Source organism: Podarcis tiliguerta (assembly GCF_965153285.1).
Source record: "Podarcis tiliguerta genome assembly, chromosome: 7".
Taxonomy (NCBI): domain Eukaryota; kingdom Metazoa; phylum Chordata; class Lepidosauria; order Squamata; family Lacertidae; genus Podarcis; species Podarcis tiliguerta.
The window spans coordinates 76,314,330-76,333,957 of record NC_139540.1 but is presented as its reverse complement, the minus strand read 5'-3'; positions in this window follow the sequence as shown (position 1 = coordinate 76,333,957).

Below are 19,628 nucleotides of genomic sequence, written 5' to 3'. Positions count from 1 at the left end.
GAAGTAGTATACAGTGGTACCTTGGTTCTCAAACGGCGAAAACCCGAACGTAAGTGTTTCCATTTTTGAACATTTTTCGGAAGCCAAACGTCCGATGTGGCTGTTAGCTATTGTTTCCGGGGCACCTGCATCAATCAGAAGCTGCGCCTAGGCTTTCAAACATTTCGGAAGTCAAATGGATTTCCAGAATGGATTAAGTTTGGTGCTTTTGTTTTTGCTATTTATTTTGCGTTTTTGTTTTTGAGGCTTTTCCAGTTAATTCGTTTTTGAGACTGTGTGGAGCCCGGTTCAGCTACTGATTGGTTGGTTGGTTGATTGATTATGTGAATGCAGAAATGGCTAAAAGCCCCCCATCCAAACAATGACTATCATCAGTGCAGGTAAGAAAATAATAATAATTTTTATCATCCACTATACTGTCTTATTTATTTTATACTACAGTACATTGATTATTGCTTTCATTTTATCAATGGTCTTGTTAGATAGTAAAATTCATGTTAAATTCCTATTTTAGGGTGTTTTTTTTTTAAAAAAAGGTTGGAATGGATTAATCCGTTTTGCATTACTTTCTATGGAAAAGCATGCCTTGGTTTTGGAACACTTTGGTTTTGGAACCAAGGTACTACTATAATACCTGGCAAGGCAAAATAAAAATAGACCACTGCATAAATTAATTTGCAGCATTTAAAATGCCTGCCCCTTTCTTTAGCATCAATGGGCATCATCGGCTGAGTATCCTTAGCTGGATATATATTTTGCAGCACAAATGTTATTTGCATACACTAAAGTGAAAAACAGCATATACAAAATACGAACTGAATATTTTAAAGTGTGGTCCTCCACTCTTGGGGAATATATTGCCAACTAATTAACGGTTTGGGTATTGTCCATATGCCTCCGATTGCTCATTCTTTGCCAGTCTTTATCTGCCTGGCAATAAGCACAAATCTTCATGTTGCTGCCCCCCCCCCCCCCGATTCAGATACGAGCCACTTGTTAATTTAGTTTAGGAATCTGGCAAATAGGGTTAGACTCATATTAGTTCTCATTATGGCGGGGCAATGCATTGGAAAAGAGCTCAAAATGAGGATCCTTCTCAGTTAGAAAGCCCAACCTCATTTTGAGTTGGTCCAGTACCCATTGCATTGGGCATGGCTTGACAGGAGCTCAGATCCTGCACCCACCAATACCCAGACCTTCCTGCCAGACCCTTTCCCCAAGTCCTATGGTTCCTCGAGGGAAATAACACTTCACACCAAAGACCAGAATATTGGACTTGAAATGAACTGACCTCGGTTGAATGCTCTGCTTCACCATGTAATTCACTGGGTTAGTTTAGGGAGGTCCCTATCTCCCAACCTCTCAGGATGATTACAAGGATAAAGTTACATATAGCTCCATGGATGACACCTAGAAGGAATGGTGGGATAGCAGTGAGCAACCCACCCATCGAGAATCCTTGCCAGTCTAATCCGCATTCAATTTAACTTGCTTTGACATTCCTACTGAAAGTGTGTGTATGTGTATATTAACTTGTCATTGTCAGCACCGCCCTTGAGCCAGTGCCACTAACTGGACTCATCCACTTCAGCCCCGACTGGGCTAGGCGAGCTGGGTAGCACTTCCAGAGACCACCTTCCCTACAGGAACAGGTCAAAGTGCTGTGGACTCACAGCTTAGAGTTGTGAGCACCGGATTCACTTCCACAAGTAGACAGTCATCACACAGCAGAGTACAGCAGAGTCTAGCAGAGTATATAAACAACTCGGAGAGCAGCTCTGTAGAATATCTTCTTTATTCTATCTACAACTATTATACAACTATATACAGAGCTAAATGAGCCTAAGCATAAATGAATGCGAAACCGCACTGAGTGTCTGCAACTGCTCTTAGCAGCAACCTTATCTAAACACACAATCTCTAACACTCAGTCTCTCTCTCTCCGACACACTGACTGACTGACCGACCGACTCACTCACTGACTCTTTGATGTGGTGCTGGAGCAGAATAAGTAGAGAGCAGAACACGCCTCCTCCTCTCTGCAGAATCAGCAGACTCCTCAGGAGATTCTTGGATATGGGAGGGGTGAAATCTCCTCATTCATATGCCGTCAGATCGTGTAGCTCAGCGCTGTCTACGGTGATTGGCAGAAGGTTCCCAAGGACTCCAGTAAAGGCCCTTCCTAGCCATGCTACCTGAGCGTTTCAAGCTAGTCTTTGAACTTGACAAGGTCTACATGCAAATCATGTATTCTTGCTCTGAGCTTTGACCCCTCCCAGTGTTCCCACGGAGCAGGATCCTTCAATTTCACCTTAGAACTCATTTTAGACAAAACTTGCTGGCAACTTCAATTAATCTTGGCTTGCTATACTGGTGGAACGTAACAGAAAATATACTATTGATATGGTGTCTTTTTCCTGGCCGGGCAACAACAATTTCGCATGCAGAATATGTTTTAAACTAGAAGTATCATGTTTATGTGTTCTTGCTAATGGTTTGCTGGAATAATTTTTTACTTCATCTCTTGAAGATTTTCAGGCTCATCCTGTTAACTCTGACACCTCCCTTGCCATGCCTCATTGTGATGAGAAGGATGGATGCAGTGCATCCCCTTAACAATCCGATCCTTAATGATTTGCGTAATGAAGAAAGTGATTAATTTTGACGGATGGCCCAGATCCATCATATGCATGACTAGGCGGTGCAATAGCCTATGGAGTACGTAGTAATATAAGTTGGAGCAAGGTCCAGAATGACCTTGACCAATTAGCAGCAGTGCATTTCATGCAGTACTTCTGCAGACCTGCCTGTATGTAGAGAAAAGGCATAGTTAGTGTAGACTGAGCCGGAATACGGACAAAGAAAACAACAACAACAAGGTCCTTGTGAATGTTGGATTCCAAGCCTTTATCAGGAGAAACTGGCAACTCTCCCAGGCACCCGGCTTGGTCTCCTGTTGACCTCCCGGTCTGCTCTCCCGGCAGGGACCAGGCAGAGGTCGCGATAGGCGATCCTTCTCAGCGTGAGAAGAACACACCCCTCTTTCCTGCCCCCCCCCCCCGGCAGGGGAAAGAGATAGACAGAAACGTATTTACATGGCTTTATTTCTGTCTTTGCAGCATTACAAAAAACATGTCTGCTCTCTTCAAACTCCAGCAGTCGACTGAACAAACACTTCCTGTACAGCTCATATTACACTCTGAGCTAATTCCGGTGCCCTCTGTTTCCCACAGACACTCCCAACATCATGTGATGTTGTTTTCAAGCAATCAGCTCGCGGCAGCATTGCTTCTATATTGTAACAGTGAAATGGGATGTGTAAGGATATCAGGGGGTTACTTGAGAGCAATCAGGCAAATGCCTCCCTGGTCGGCTGTAAAGCCTCGTTATTGGTGCCAAAACCCCTTCACCATGCAGAGTGCCACTATTCCATGGCTCGCTCATTCACTGGCAGAATCTATGAGTGGGCGGTCCTTAAACCTTCCTCAGCAGAGTAGTTTCCTGACGCCCAATCTGCGCCTCCCCTCTCGGCGTGGAACCCTACTGCGCAGGGAGGGTGTGGGCAACGGAGGACCTCTCTCCTCCCCGCTTTGCCCAGGAAAGGTGTCCTGGCACCGCCTCGCCTCCTCCGAGCCCTGAAGCTCCTCTCCACTGGAGGCGTGGTTACTCTCCTCCGCTGAGGAGGTGCTGCTTCCCACGATCTTTGGGGGCTCTCTGTAATCCATCTGGCTTTTCCCCTCTCGCCCCTGAGCCGATGGCAGTTCCCTGACAGGATGTGTCAAAAGTGTTAGTAAGAACTAAACAGCACTTCTGTCGTGGGATCCAGTTGTATGTGCATTACATGGGTGCCCAAATGAATTCCAAGATACCGGAAAAGCTTAAAACAAGATGATCCTTGAGTGCACACATTTGGAAGTTAAATAGTCTAAAGAGCAATAAGGAACACTTCAAAATCAGCTTTTAATGTAGCCCTCCCTGACTTGTCACTCTCCAGTTGTTTAAGAGGACAGCTGCCATTAGCTCTGGCTAGCATGAACATGGTCAAAGTTGAAGAGAGTTGTAATCCAAAATATCCAGAGAGCAACAGGTCCTGGGGAAGGCTGTTTTACAGCATAATTCTATAGGTGTCTACTCAGAAGTAAGTCCAATGGAGCTTCCTCCTCGGTCATAGGATTGCAGCCTTAATGTATGTTGCAGACAAATATGTAACTGATCTTGAGGAGGGGGACTTTCAGAATTAGGTATAAACAAACGAATGCCCCCAAATGATCTGTATATGTGTATGCATGCACATTCAGTTTGTATTCTATATTAAGCACAGATGCACACACCTGACTGCTACTGAAAATACCCGCAACAATTTAAGTGCATTAAACCAAGGGAAGTAAGCAGCAGAGTTCTATAAGGGTCTCTCTGTATTGGGACTGCTGCTACTTAATGTCTGAAAATTATCTGGGGTCAGAGGTGAACAGTGAGGTAATCAAGTTTGCAGATTATGCCAAATTATTCAGGACGGTGAACTCCTAAATTGTCTGTGAAGGATTCAAGGTGGATCTCTCTAGACAGAATGAATGGGTAACAAAACAACAAACCAGTCAATGCAAATAAGTGCAAATTTGCACACTTCATAAATGTCTTCTCTTTTAAAGCTTTCTGTACATAAATTACAGTATGAATCTGAACTCAAGGACCATAATCAAAGGAATTTTTAGGCTTGATGCATAAAGACACATGAAACAGCTTTGAAATCTTTCTCCAATAATTTGGGCAGGGAAACTGAAATTAACTGTATTTCAGCCATCAACCAGCCTTTTATATTGTGTTAGGCTGTATGTAATTACAAATGATGATTTTTGTGATATCTACATTTTTGTGATATGTTAAGCCTCCAATTTATCTGAAGTTGCACATTTTACTCCTTTCATGCTAAAGCATCTCCTATAATCTAGTTTTGAACAGAATTTTTCACGAGAGTTTTAAACAGTATTTGAAGAAGACAAAACACATGCTGCACTGTGATCACAATCATGGAAATATCCAGTGTGGCCTACAGATAAAGTATTAGAGGAATGCAAACAGAACTAGCTGCAATTTTAATCCGTGAGAGGTTATTCTAAAGGAAAAATGTAGGCTCCCTTCCTTCAGTGGGGAGCCTTGGCTGGATCCCAATTCTCAGAAGGAATCTTTCTATTCATGGAGGGAAAGTCTAGCTTCAACTTATTTGCTTATGCTGACCTTTAAAGCCCTAAACGGCCTCGGTCCAGTATACCTGAAGGAGCGTCTCCACATCCATCGTTCTGCCCGGATACTGAGGTCCAGCGCCGAGGGCCTTCTGGCAGTTCCCTCACTGCAAGAACCCAAGTTACAGGGAACCAGGCAGAGGGCTTTCTCGGTAGTGGCGCCCACCCTGTGGAATGCCCTCCCACCAGATGTCAAAGAGAAAAATAACTACCAAACTTTTAGAAGACATCTAAAGGCAGCCCTGTTTAGGGAAGCATTTAATCTTTAATAGGTTATTGTATTTTAGTGTTTTGTTGGAAGCAGCCCAGAGTGGCTGGGGGGACTCAGCCAGGTGGGAGGGGTATAAATAATAAATTATTATTATTATTATTATTATTATTATTATTATTATTATCTGCAGTCTTACATTCTGGTAAAACACAGCACACAAGGAAAAGAAATCAGAAGGATAAGGGCTAATGTACTAAATGTGAATTGGGTGTTTGTGACCTTCGAAGAAAAATCAGAAAGGGAAAGCAATACTGAATAGATCCAATAATGTCTTAAATAAAATGATGGGAAAAGCCAGTCATGTTGGTGGTGGACCAGCAGATTATGCCGCAAGATACGTAGAACAAATCCAAGGAATGATGTATGAGAGATGAGATTTGAAACAAAACTGAATCACAGAGAGACAGAGAAGGTGTGTGAAGAGAACGCAGAGTTGTGGGGCACAGAGACACAGATCACGAAGACACTGAAAAACAAATAAAAGAAGCTTAAGTTTAATCTAGTGAAGAAGAACCAATATAAAGCAAAAGGAACAGGTGATCAAAATGGGAGGAAAGAAAACTGAAGTGAGCAGCAGGACGACCAGCGTGTTATTCATGGTTGTGCTGGGGAAATGAAGGCCTCAGACCATGTAAAATAACATTACATCAATTCTCAAGACAATATGAGAATGAATAAGTATTTTAATAGAAATGGATGGTTAAAAACTAAAAGTGAAAAGGAAAACCTGTCAAGTTTTAGCAGGAGCAGGGATCTGAAAGATGAGAGATGGAGCAACCTGTCAGAAAGGACTCAAAGACAGCACGCTTGCTGTGCAGAATGAATTACAGAATCACCCAGAGACAGTGAGAGACAAGACGGAGAAGATTTGGGAGGAAAAACAATTAATTTGGTTTCTTGCTTTATTGATTTTCAATTTATGGTTAGATACCTATGAGGAACTAGCCAGCAGGCATATGTTAATAACAAACACTGTTTCACACAATTAACTTCTGATATTGTTTATGGGTACCATTTAAGCAGGCCAATTGTATCAGGTGAAATGTATTTATGATAAAAGGGACTGCCAAGAGGTGAGTTCCTCCAAACTCTGATTGCTAGAAACGGTGTATGAATGATAGGAATCATGTCACAGGTTTATCTGGGTTTGTGTGTGTGCTGTTCTTATTCAGAATGGTTAAAGGTAACGGCACCAGAAATAAGCCAAAATGCAGGATTGTGCCCTTCATAAGCATTTCCCTGAAAATACCCAGTGTGGCAGCATGTTTGTAGCACTCTGTGATGCCCCTTTAGAGTGTTGTCCATATACCGAGTCAACTGATATCATCATGTAGTCTATTCTGATTTAGGCTTTTTACACTGCACAGCCTAACCTAAACGTGCTGTTGAGCTGGAGTTTTACTGGCTATGTGATCCCTCATTGAATGGACTGTATCTCTAGCAAGCTGATGGCAATGATAAAGGCTATGATGGAGCTTAGAAGGGGAAATGGGGAGGTGACAGCAACAATCTGGAAGGGCTGTGAATATCATCAATCAGGCATGATAAAATAAAGACTGGAGGGGCTTGAGGGGAATATTTCAGTCCCTCCTTTCGTGCTGGAATGCTTCCATTTTTAACATTTAGCGTAACTGACTCAGCAAGGCCACACTTATGTTCAGCATCTCCTATAGAATTTAGTTCAGGCAAGGAGTTATTTGCACCTCAATTGTAGGAGCCTACCAATTACCAGGAAATGGACTAGACACTTCAGCCATTCCTTCCCAAATACTGCATTAGCAGAGCTCACTTTTTCAGCATCAAGGAAGCTATCCTTATAAGCTGCGAGAATATTGTTCCCAGACGCATCAAATCAGTTTTCTTCTTTTTTTAAAAAAGGCAGCTTGTAAATGCAGAGTGATCAATACGAAGAGAAGCGCTCCGTCCAAGAAAAATATAAACCTCTGAGATGTAACAAGTATTGTACTAAGTTTACTTTGTGCTTGTATTACATTAGCATAGACTGGGCTGGAGTGCGCAAGAAAGGGGATTATTTTAACACCCTTTATGGAATCTTTTGGATTTTGTTTGCCTTACAAAAAAATGTGTTTGTTCAATATAAAAATATTTGGTGACTTTGAAGGGGAGGGAGGATTGGAATGTGATGCTTCAGCCCCTCTTAGAACTCTCCCCAAGCCACACTTGCTCTCCTAGGGGCTGGCCCCCATCAAGCATTCAGACCCAGGGAAGCACAAAAGAAGAAGAAGAAGAAGAAGAAGAAGAGTTTGGATTTGATATCCTGCCTTTCACTCCCTTTAAGGAGTCTCAAAGCGGCTAACATTCTCCTTTCCCTTCCTCCCCCACAACAAACACTCTGTGAGGTGAGTGGGGCTGAGAGACTTCAGAGAAGTGTGACTGGCCCAAGGTCACCCAGCAGCTGCATGTGGGGGAGCGGAGACGCGAACCCGGTTACCCAGATTACGTGACTACCGCTCTTAACCACTACACCACACTGGCTCTCAAAAATTGTGGCTCTCCACTCAGGCCTGCGCACCTATCTGCGTGCTCCCCGGGCAGCTCCTCCTGTGCTCTTGGTGGCCAATATCTCCTTGCCAAGAGCTCAACGGAGCCTAGGTATGCCTTTGTTGCCAACCCTGGTCTCCGTCTTCCTTCAGTGTATTTCTTGGCTGGAACGGTCCCTTGTACTGCGACGAGGCCTTTTGCTTGTCTAGACACACATCTCCATGTTTGTGTGTGTCCCAGTGCTGCCAGGCAAGGAATGTCCAGAGGGAGGAATTGACAATTGTATAAAGTTAGAAGTTAGGAAAGGCATGTCCCTCAGTCCTACATCTCTCTCTGCTAATCCTAGGTGTGCACCTGATGAGGCAGTTGCCAGAACAGAGGGACCCTGCCCCCAACCTCATGTATCTCCCTCCACCTGAGCTGTGCGCAAGCAGGCAAAGAATCCCTTTTCAATTCTCTTTTGGTCCTGGAAGACAGTGGAGGAGGAGGCGTGGAAGTTCTTGATTCTACACTAGCCTGATCTATCCTTCCTGCCCCTCTTCTTCTCTCCAATCCTGCAGTGTCTCTTGACTCTGACTATCATCTCCTGGCTGTTACAGGCTCCCCCAGGAGACTGCTCCCTTCTTCCAAGTCAGTCTCCAACCAGCGGCGGAGGAAGGGGGCAGAGGGGGCAGTGGCCCTGGGTGTCAGCCGGGGGGTTGACATTGCCATGGGTGGCTCCTCCCCCCTGGGACGCTTGCTCGGGCAGATGCCTTCCCCCCTGGGATGCTCGCACGGGCGGGTGCCTACCCAATTGGGATGATGCTCGCATTGGTGGGCACCTCCCCCTTGGGACGCTCACACGTGCGATGTGCCACGCCCCCACGAAATGTGCCATGCCCCCACGGGCAACGTGCCACGCCCCCGCCGCCCCGGGTACCAAAGCCCCTTCCTCTGCGACTGTCTCCAACCCCAGTTCTCCTGGTGCACACCGAGCCAGTCACCACTGCTCAGGATCCAGCCAGTCCCTGACATAATATGTGTATAGAAAATTCTGACTACAGTGGTACCTTTGGATGCGAACGGGATCCGTTCCAGAACCCATCCTGAGTAGAATGCAACCCGTGACTGCGGGTCGCGATCCGCCGCTTCTGCACATGCGTGTGACGTCATTTTGAGTGTCTGCGCATGCGTGAGCGGTGAAACCCGGAAGTAACGCGTTCCATTACTTCCATGTCGCCGCGGAGCGTAAGCTGAAAACGCTCAACCTGAAGCATATTTAACCAGGGGTATGACTGTATAGGGACCCGGGTGGTGCTGTGGGTTAAACCACAGAGGCTAGGACGTGAGCTCCCGTTGCTCGGTCCCTGCTCCTGCCAACCTAGCAGTTTGAAAGCATGTCAAAGTGCAAGTAGATAAATAGGTACCACTCTGGTGGGAAGGTAAATGGAGTTTCCATGCACTGCTCTGGTTCGCCAGAAACGGTTTAGTCATGCTGGCCACATGACCTGGAAGCTGTACGCCGGCTCCCTCAGTCAATAAAGCGAGATGAGCGCCACAACCCCAGAGTCGGTCACGACTGGACCTAATGGTCAGGGGTCCCTTTACCTTTACAACTGTATAAGCTTCTGTTCAAAAGTAAGAGCCACATTGCTCCAACGACTTTTTGTCTCTGGTGCCACACACTTTTCTATCTCTGGTCCTGCCTGCCACTGGCATGCAGCCCCTGGTTTGGAGAAGCAGCCAGTTTCCCCTCTGATCTGTGTATCTCAGTATGATTTCTGTGAGCAGAAGAGTGGCATCTGTACAGTAAAAGCTAAAAAAGGTAAAGGAACCCTGGACGGTTAAATCCAGTCAAAGGCAACTGTGGGGTTGCAGCGCTCATCTTTCTTCAGGCCGAGGGAGCCAGTGTTTGTCCACAGACAGCTGTCCGGGTCATGTGGCCAGCATGACTAAACCGCTTCTGGCGCAATGGAACGCCGTTATGGAAACCAGAGCGCATGGAAACGCCATTTACCTTCCTGCCACAGCCGTACCTATTTATCTACTTGCACTGGTGTGCTTTCAAACTGCTAGATTGGCAGGAGCTGGGACAGAGCCACGGGAGCTCACCCCCTCACATGGATTCGAACCACCAACCTTCTGATCAGCAGGCCCAAGAGACTCAGTGGTTTACTTTAGACCACAGCGCCACCCGCTCCCTACAGTATCTGTACAAGTCACACTAAGTGTAGACCCACTGAATCCAATGCGCTGATACCTAGAGCATATGACATAGTTGAATTCTACCTCATGAGTTTTCTGAAGGGCAGATTTCAATACTGTATCATCCTCTTGCCAGATGAAATGACCTCCCTCCTCCCCACACAAACTGTTTTTTTTTTGGGGGGGGGGGTTTCTCCTGTCACTTCCAGATAATTTAAGGGGGTTAAGGGGGGAACCCCCATTGTACAGGTGGAAGTCCAATTCAGAGTTTTAGCTGATGGGGTTGGCTTGGTGTGTTCTGCCACTAGTCATAAATAAGTTGGAGCAGAGCAGCAACGCAAAATGTATTTTCAATACAAAAAACAAAACAAAACAAAACAAAACAAAATTGGAAATGAGTTGCTTTCTTAGTAATGAAGACATTATGCCATTTAATTATCAAGGGTGTTTTTTATATATAGGAAAAAAGATCATCGCTTTCCCCCATCTGCTTATTTGGCTTTAAGCTGGATAGATTTAAATGCAGAAAACAGCTCAGGCCAATATTAGAAGGAAAATCCACAGTCACATAATTAATGCAATTAACTGTTTTAATCTCATTTGTTGAAGTAATAAGAAAATTTTGTTTCAGACTCTTTCATGATTCAGATATATCAATCCTTTTGAAATGGGAGACATTGTTGTACTTAATGGATCCTTTTGAATCGCTCTGTCGTTTAATGTTTTATTAGTTGTACATCAAATGTGGGGGAGTTTCCCCTCATATCTTGATAATACATAAAGAAAATGTGTCATTGGGAGATAATGCACTCTTGTCCTAGGGTATACATTCTCTATCTCCTTTAAGTAGCGGGCGGCAATATATTTTGAATACTAATTATTTGAATTATTAAACTAAGAGTATTGAGACTCTGGTTCCTGGTGGGTAATTTTAGCTACATCTTATTTAAAAGCAAATTAAACTATCACTCTTGAAAATACTAATCTGAAAGATGGGAAATTAATCTTTCCATCACAATACTATTTTAAGAAGAACTGGAATGTTATTGCCATTTCTGAGCCATCTTGAGAGGCTCTGTGAACACCAGAACTTTTTCTGTGGTTGAATTTTTCCTGGCATAGCACCCTCATGTGAGCTGCTCCAATCCACTCACTGTTGATCCAGCAAGGGCAATTTGTCTATAGAAAGAGACCTATGTGAATGAATTGCGCTGTTGGATGATCCTATAGTCGTGGAAAAGCGAGGAGTGTGCCACTCTGGAATGCGGACCTCTGAATTAAGGCCCAGTAAAAATAAAGAAAAAGCCCAGCAAAAGCAATTTGCAAGCTGAAATCAATGACACTTAGATTACTCAGTCCTATGTCCCATTCCTTTGTCTTTTCCAATGGGACTAACATGTTCCTAGATAAGTCATGCTAGAATTTCAACCTAAGAGTTGTATCCAAAGAAACATCCCATTTGCTAAAGGACTTTTGCTTGCTCATTGGAACGCCCTGTCCTTCACCTTCCCCCATCCAGCCCACAAAATCTGTTCTATGTATTCCCCCAATCAGTGTTGAATTTAGATGGAGAGAGACCCTAGGCTACTCTACTTGTGAGGCCCCTCCCCCTCTCCCACCCCCACAACTAGAAGAAAATGGAAGAGTGTTATAAACAAAATTGAGTGAAGCCAATGATGTTGATGGGTATTTAAAATTCTACCATTCACAATTTTTCCTCTAAAGGACATAAGATATTGTTAAATGCCATGGCGATTTTAAAAAATGCATAAAATTAACACTGAAAAACTTTTGCAATAACTGAACTTTGTAAACCTTTTGTGGGCTGGGCAGGCCTGGAACTAGTTCCCATGTCCTGTTCCTCTCTAAGGAATCAAGTTCAGCCTTCATGGCATTTAACCTCCTTCTTGACATAGAATGCTCTCTATTGGAGTCTCCAGGTGCAGTACAAAGACCATAAGAAGGGAGAGCAGGGACCTTGAAATTCCCAACAGCTGTTAATCAAGCAAGCAAGCACACAGGTCACCTTTGTCACAGTCAGGACGCCTATGTCCTGGCCAGGCCTGCACCCAATCTTGTTTTTGTACAATCTTAACAGAAGTGAGAGCTGGACCATAAAGAAGGCTGATCACCAAAGAATTTATGCTTTTGAATTATGGTGCTGGAGGAGACTCTTGAGAGTCCCATGGACTGCAAGAAAATCCAACCTATCCATTCTGAAGGAAATCAGCCCTGAGTGCTCACTGGAAGGACAGATCCTGAAGCTGAGACTCCAATACTTTGGCCACCTCATGAGAAGAGAAGACTCCCTGGAAAAGACCCTGATGTTGGGAAAGATTGAGGGCACAAGGAGAAGGGGACGACATAGGACGAGATGGTTGGATAGTGTTCTCGAAGTTACCAGCATGAGTTTGACCAAATGGCGGGAGGCAGTGGAAGGCAGGAGTCCCTGGCGTGCTCTGGTCCATGGGGTCACGAAGAGTCAGGCACGACTAAACAACAACAACAAACAGTAATCCTTCTAGCTGGTTAATTGGTTCGGCAACTTCTATGCACATGATGTGTGATGTTAATTATTTTCACCAAGAGTTAAATGATACAAGAGAGCTATGAGATTCAGATGAGGGTCAGATGCCTTGTCAATCCCAGCAGCTATATAAGAGGACGACCCAGGTCTCCACCCTGCCCACCATTCTCCTGAAAAGAAAAAGCCTAGCATGGAAGATTAGTGTATAGTATGCAGATCTGAAAGGGCCACAAAGGGTAAACCACCCAAAAGGTATGCTGAAGAGTTTGCTAAAACAGTCATAGCAGATACAGCTGTTGTTAGTAACTCAGCAGTTGATTAAAGCGTTATATAATGCCTCAAAAATGTGGTTTCTCATTTGAAATTACTGTTGAAATGTGGAGAAATTTGGAGAAATCTAAACCCAAGTATATTTATTTTAGAATTTAAACAACCTTTAGATTCATCACTGCAAATTACGTTTTTCGGTCATAAGAAGAAGCAGAGTACAATATGAGCCAGTTGACAAATTCTTAGTAGACGAGTATTGCAATTCCATTAAATTGTTATTATACAAAACTAAAATGAACTGTTGTAAGCGTGTATGTATTTATGAATTATAATTTCCAGCTGAGATTGGCCTTCTAAGTGGCTTGCAATTAAAATGCACACAGAGATACATTTATGACAGAAGTATATGGAGGCAATATATGGCAGAGTCTTCTGGCCCCTGACAGTTGAGGTCACAGTACAAATTCCAGGCTCTTCCCTATGGATTTTCAGATGGACTTGTGGGGCTTGTTGATGGTTAAGATGCTGACCTACAGAAGCAGCTCTCCAATTATTTAGTAAAGGCAATATATTTTACATTCAACAAAGCTATTCACTTTTTTGCTGTTTGTATTCATAAATGTTCAGTAACATTAAAATAACAGGAAGCAACAGTGATTCTCATCCTTGAGTCTTTATCTTATTCTTGGGGGAGATACAGATGCGTGGAGTGTGTGTCTCTGCCTTCATGCATAGAGCAGTGAGACACCCACAATATCCTCCATGTTTTCCCGACAGTTCACTTGCCCCTTTGGCCAATGTCAAAATGTGAAACTGGCATAGCTGGTGGGTGCCTGAGCTATGGGATGTGGCTATGGTGGGCCTGAGAACTGTCTCTCTTGGATCTGCTCATGGACAATATAGAAACAGAAAGATGGGATCCTCACCTGGTGCAGCATGGGACAAAAGGATGGGAGACAATGGGAGACAGATGATCAGTCAAGAATCAAGCAACCACCACCAGGACAAAAAAAGGACTTGCATGTACTTGAGCCATGTTTTTAGTTGACATATCTTTTGGAAGTATTTACCCTTGTTAAGAAAAGAAGACTTGTTAACAAAGGTAAACTTCAAAAAGATTTGGCAACACAAAACATGGCTCACATACTTGGTTCAAGTCTTTTTTTTTTTTTTGTTCTGGTGCCAGATATGAGACTATATTATGAGGCATCCTCTCTTTGTTGATTGAAGGAATGGATGACATTAGAAAATTCACATATTCTAGACTTAGAAGATCATGACAATATTTATGGTAGGCACGCTTATCTATGGTATGAAAAGGCAAAGGTTCCTAAAGGATTTACAAATCATATAATTGGGGAAAACTTGTATAGCGTATGGGATAAATATAAGAATTTATTAGTGGCAAAAACACCACTTTGGTTCTCACCATTCGAAGCTATAGCGGTAAAGAAAAAGAATATGATAGAAGGGTGGACAACGTAGAGAAATTTATTGAAACAAGAGGGAGGAGAGTATAAATTAAAAGAATTTAAGGAATTATCAGGAAAATTAACAACATGGATACAAGATAATCATTTGAATGAACTATTTCAGAAAGATAGGACACAGTGGTTTGGGGAACAAATATCACAATTAGAGAGAGACCTGTTGGAATGTAATGTAAAAGTGCTGTCTAAAATGTATAAAATATTGTTGGAATGGGAAACAAAGGATGAGCAAGTAAAATCTTCAATGATACATTGGGCAATAGATATTGGTCATAATATAGACATAGAAGCATGGGAATGATTTTGGAATATGGATACAAAACATAGCTCAAGTAGGTACATGAAACAAGCCGTGAGGGGGAGGAAAAAGCAATCCAAAATGCTACATGTGTGTAACCCTATTGTTGTCCAGTTATGAAGATAATTCAGTTCTAGAAATGCATCTGTTGATACTAATGGCCTTGCTGTGGGCTCCATACAGTGGTACCTTAGGTTACAGATGCTTCAGGTTACCTTGTTGTTGTTGTTTAGTCATGTCCGACTCTTCGTGGCCCCATGGACCAGAGCACACCAGGCACTCCTGTCTTCCACTGCCTCCCGCAGTTTGGTCAAACTCATGCTGGTAGCTTCGAGAACACTATCCAACCATCTCATCCTCTGTCATCCTCTGTTGTTCCCGTCTCCTTGTGCCCTCCATCTTTCCCAACATCAGGGTCTTTTCCAGGGAGTCTTCTCTTCTCATGAGGTGACCAAAGTATTGGAGTCTCAGCTTCAGGATCTGTCCTTCCAGTGAGCACTCAGGGCTGATTTCCTTCAGAATGGATAGGTTTGATCTTCTTGCAGTCCATGGGTGCTGAGTCTTCTCCAGCACCATAATTCAAAAGCATCAATTCTTCGGTGATCAGCCTTTTTTATGGTCCAGCTCTCACTTCCATACATCACTACTGGGAAAACCATAGCTTTAACTATAGAGACCTTTGTTGGCAAGGTGATGTCTCTGCTTTTTAAGATGCTGTCTAGGTTTGTCATTGCTTTTCGCCCAAGAAGCAGGCATCTTTTTATTTCGTGGCTGCTGCCACCATCTGCAGTGATCATGGAGCCCAAGAAAGTAAAATCTCTCACTGCCTCCATTTCTTCCCCTTCTATTTGCCAGGAGGGGATGGGACCAGTTGCCATGATCTTCGGTTTTTTTTTTTTTTATGTTGAGCTTCAAACCGCCCTAAAACTTCCCTTTTTGCTGGTTGGTGCAGTTTATTAAGGCACCTTTTCCTGCTATTATTATATACTCTACCAGCAGTGTATCTTTTCCTTAAATCCAAAGGAGTTTCAAAGTAAGGGAGGGTGGGAAAGAAGCCAAGAGCCCAAGGAAAGGAATTTCTCTTATGGTGAAGAATCTATGGTGCAGAAAGGCCATTTCAAGGTTACTCTTTGACAGAAGAGAAGCAGGAATAGAAACAGAGGCCATGTATGTAAGAGTGAAAGGATATTTAGAAACCAGGGAGGATTGCAAGAAAACGATGAGAGGCACAGCTGTAGCTTAGTAGCAGTTTTAGCTGGCAAAATTTTGCTTAACATAACAATAAAGTGCTTTACACACACACACACACACACACAGCCCTGGCAAAATGGTATTTTCTGGAAATGAATACCTTGTTATGATACAAATAGAGCAGAAAAATGATATTTCTTCTTTTTGCTTTTATGACATTTAAAAGGTTTATTTTTAAACCATGTGCTTACAATATTTATTTTACATTGTTTTGTGACTCCCCTCAGAAAGCAGAAAAAGATGTATACTGTACAAATATGTACACTCTAAAACAAACGGTTTGCATTTTCCTCAAAGACATTTTAGAGAATCTAAAGTTCACTCTCTTTTAAAATACAGTGGTAACTCGGGTTACATACACTTCAGGTTACATACGCTTCAGGTTACAGACTCCACTAACTCAGAAATAGTACCTCGGGTTAAGAACTTTGCTTCGGCATAAGAACAGAAATTGTGCTTCGGCGGCACGGCGGCAGCAGGAGGCCCCATTAGCTAAAGTGGTGCTTCACGTTAAGAACAGTTTCATGTTAAGAGCGGACCTCCGGAATGAATTAAGTACTTAACCTGAGGTAACACTGTACTTAAAAAATAATAATGAGGCACAGTCTCTGATACTTTAGTCACATCCTAGGCACTATATACCAGTTCCCTATTCTGAATCTTGCAGTTTCTCTTTCAAGTCGATATTCTTCAGACTTTCTAATGACCTTATGTTGTATGAAGACGGATAGAGCTGCCTGAGTTTATCTGGTCCCACTTTACCAACATATTCTGGGGTCCACTCACTGGCCATCCCTCTTCTTTCAAATCTCCCAGTAAATTCTCATGCACCTCTCAAATCGGCTTACTTGCTGGCCTTCCCTTTCTCATAAACTTGCTTCTTTATAATATCTGGTCCTCTGATTTTCCATCACCTTTGCTGTTCCTGAGCAGCAGCAGAAGAGGAGCCAATATAGGATAAAACTAAGAAGGGGGGGGGGGAAACCCCTTTTGCTAGTGCAGTACATTTACTGCACACTGTACAAGTGTTATTGCATAGGACCTGAGATTTGGGTAGCTCCCCTTTGTACTGAATTAAACCCGTTTCCTTTTACAGTAGGATTTGCATGAATGCCAAGAAAATCAACCACTTGAGCAGGGAAATTCCTATACAGTGGTACCTCGTGTTGCGTAACCTCCAAGATACGGAATCTTTGGGTTACGGCCGCAGCAAACCTGTATACTTCCGGGTTTCGCTGCTTGTGCATGCACAGAAGTGCTCTGCGTGCGTGCGCAGAAGCGTTCTATCATGCCGCGTGCGTGCGCAGAAGCGGCACCTCTAGTTGTGGATTTTTCAGGGTGTGCATGGCACCCCAAAAAGAATTAAATCCGTAACCAGAGGTACTACTGTATCCAATGCCAATTCCAATGTAAAGCTTGTATATCTCCATCTCTAAGAGTAGTTACTCATTCAAGGAGTGAGAGGCAAATAACCCCGTCTCAAACGCCTCTCACTCCTTGAAAGAGTAACTAAGATAACTTGCCCAATGACCTCTTTCTTCCTCCAGGACAAACTCTGTGTATGGAACACTCTGCAAAAGAAAGAAAGGAAATAGGTACATAGTTGACCATACCACCAGGCCCTGCAGACATCAATCCACACTAGGTCACATATACAGCTCAACATAAATATGCCAAGCCCCCAGCTGAGAAATAGAACACAACTAATGGGGGGCAGACATTCCACCCCATCTCTCACCTGGGGCGTTCACGGTACCTTCCCTGCCCCACCTCATACCCAAGGTTTAGAAATTCTCTGACACACCACAGTCTCTAACACTGGACACCCCAGAAACATTAAACGAATGTTTCCCAAACTTGGGTCTCCAGCTGCTTTTGGACTACAGTTCCCATCATCCCTGACCACTGGTCCTGCTAGCTTGGGATGATGCGAGTTGTAGTCCAAGAGCAGCTGAAGACCCAAGTTTGGGAAACACTGCATTAAACCTATGTCTGTCATACCTGCATAAAGGTAAAGGTAAAGGGACCCCTGACCATTAGGTCCAGTCGTGGCCGACTCTAGGGTTGCAGTGCTCATCTAGCTTTACTGGCCAAGGGAGCCAGTGTCATGTGGCCAGCATGACTAAGCCGCTTCTGGCGAACCAGAGCAGCGCACGGAAACGCCGTTTACCTTCCCGCCGGAGCGGTACCTATTTATCTACTTGCACTTTGATGTGCTTTCGAACTGCTAGGTTGGCAGGAGCAGGGACCCGAACAATGGGAGCTCACCCTGTCGTAGGGATTCGAACCATCAACCTTCTGATCGGCAAGTCCTAGGCTCTGTGGTTTAACCCACAGCGCCACCCACATCCCCATCATACATACCTGCATACACACATGCATACCTGCATACACACATGCAAATACATTCTACATACAATAAACACACTCATGTAGGGGTAGGGGAGGAATAAACACACAGGTAGGGGGAGGAAACCATGGTAGAATGGTGCCCTTTCCCCAGTCCTGAAGTGACAACCCCAAAGGGAAGATACCTTTCAGGGTTGTTCTCACCAAATGGTAGCCTGCCACATTGCATCTGCTTCTGCTTTTATGGTTCTTGAGCCAGGTGATGTAAATTGGCTGAAGGTGAAGAGGTTTCTAGGGCTGTTTCTCTCAACTGCAGGGCTGGCTTGCTTGATGGTGAGAGGCTTGCCTGTTGGTATGGGCAACTAGAAGCAGGTGCAAGCCTAGCAGGAGGGAGGCGTTAGATGTAGATGCTTAGAGATGTCGAAGGCTCTCCTCCTTACTTCCCCCCCTCTCCTGTTCACCTCTCTGCCCCAAGCCGTAGAATGACTGGAATCAATTTATTGGCTATCAGGAGAGTTCTTTTACTTACATTGCAGTCCTTGAGAATGAGCAATATTTGATTTTTTTTTAATATTACAGTATAAGTAATGATTTCCTGCTGGGATCATTGCTTTTTGGGATTTCAATACTGTTATCTTTTTTATTAAGACAATACAGAAAGAAGTCTCTGTCATTTTAAGGAGCTTCAACTGCCCATTTCCCCCTTAATAACCCAAGTATTAAGAATCAGCAGTTTTGCTTAGTGCAATGAACAGGAAGAGATTACGAATGTCTCTACAGAGAACATAGCAACAGACCAGTTATTGAAGCCTGAAATAGAAAGAGCATGTTAACTATGCTGAATCCAAAAGCAGTTTCATGTTTTGTTTTTATTTAAAAAAATATTTATTTCCCCAAAGTGGAAGCTGCTAGTATTTGCAGGGTTGCACAAAAATAACGCAGGCTCTCCATAGGTTGTGTGTGTACACTCAGGGCTGATTTTACAAAACAAATACTGATTGAGTGGTGACAACATAGCTAGGTATATTTTACTCCTCACCCACTCCTTGCCTCGAGTTCAGTTCTCTATTCATTTAACAACTTCTCAGGTCTACTGCCTTTACACAACTAAATTGATCCTATAGCCTATGGCATAATTATGCTGGTCCCGGGTGTGTGTGTGTGTGTGTTACCGTGCGGCGTGGTCCATGTCCGGTCCGAGGCTGAAGCGGGGTCCAAGGCAGGGAGTCAGGCGTGGTCAGGAACT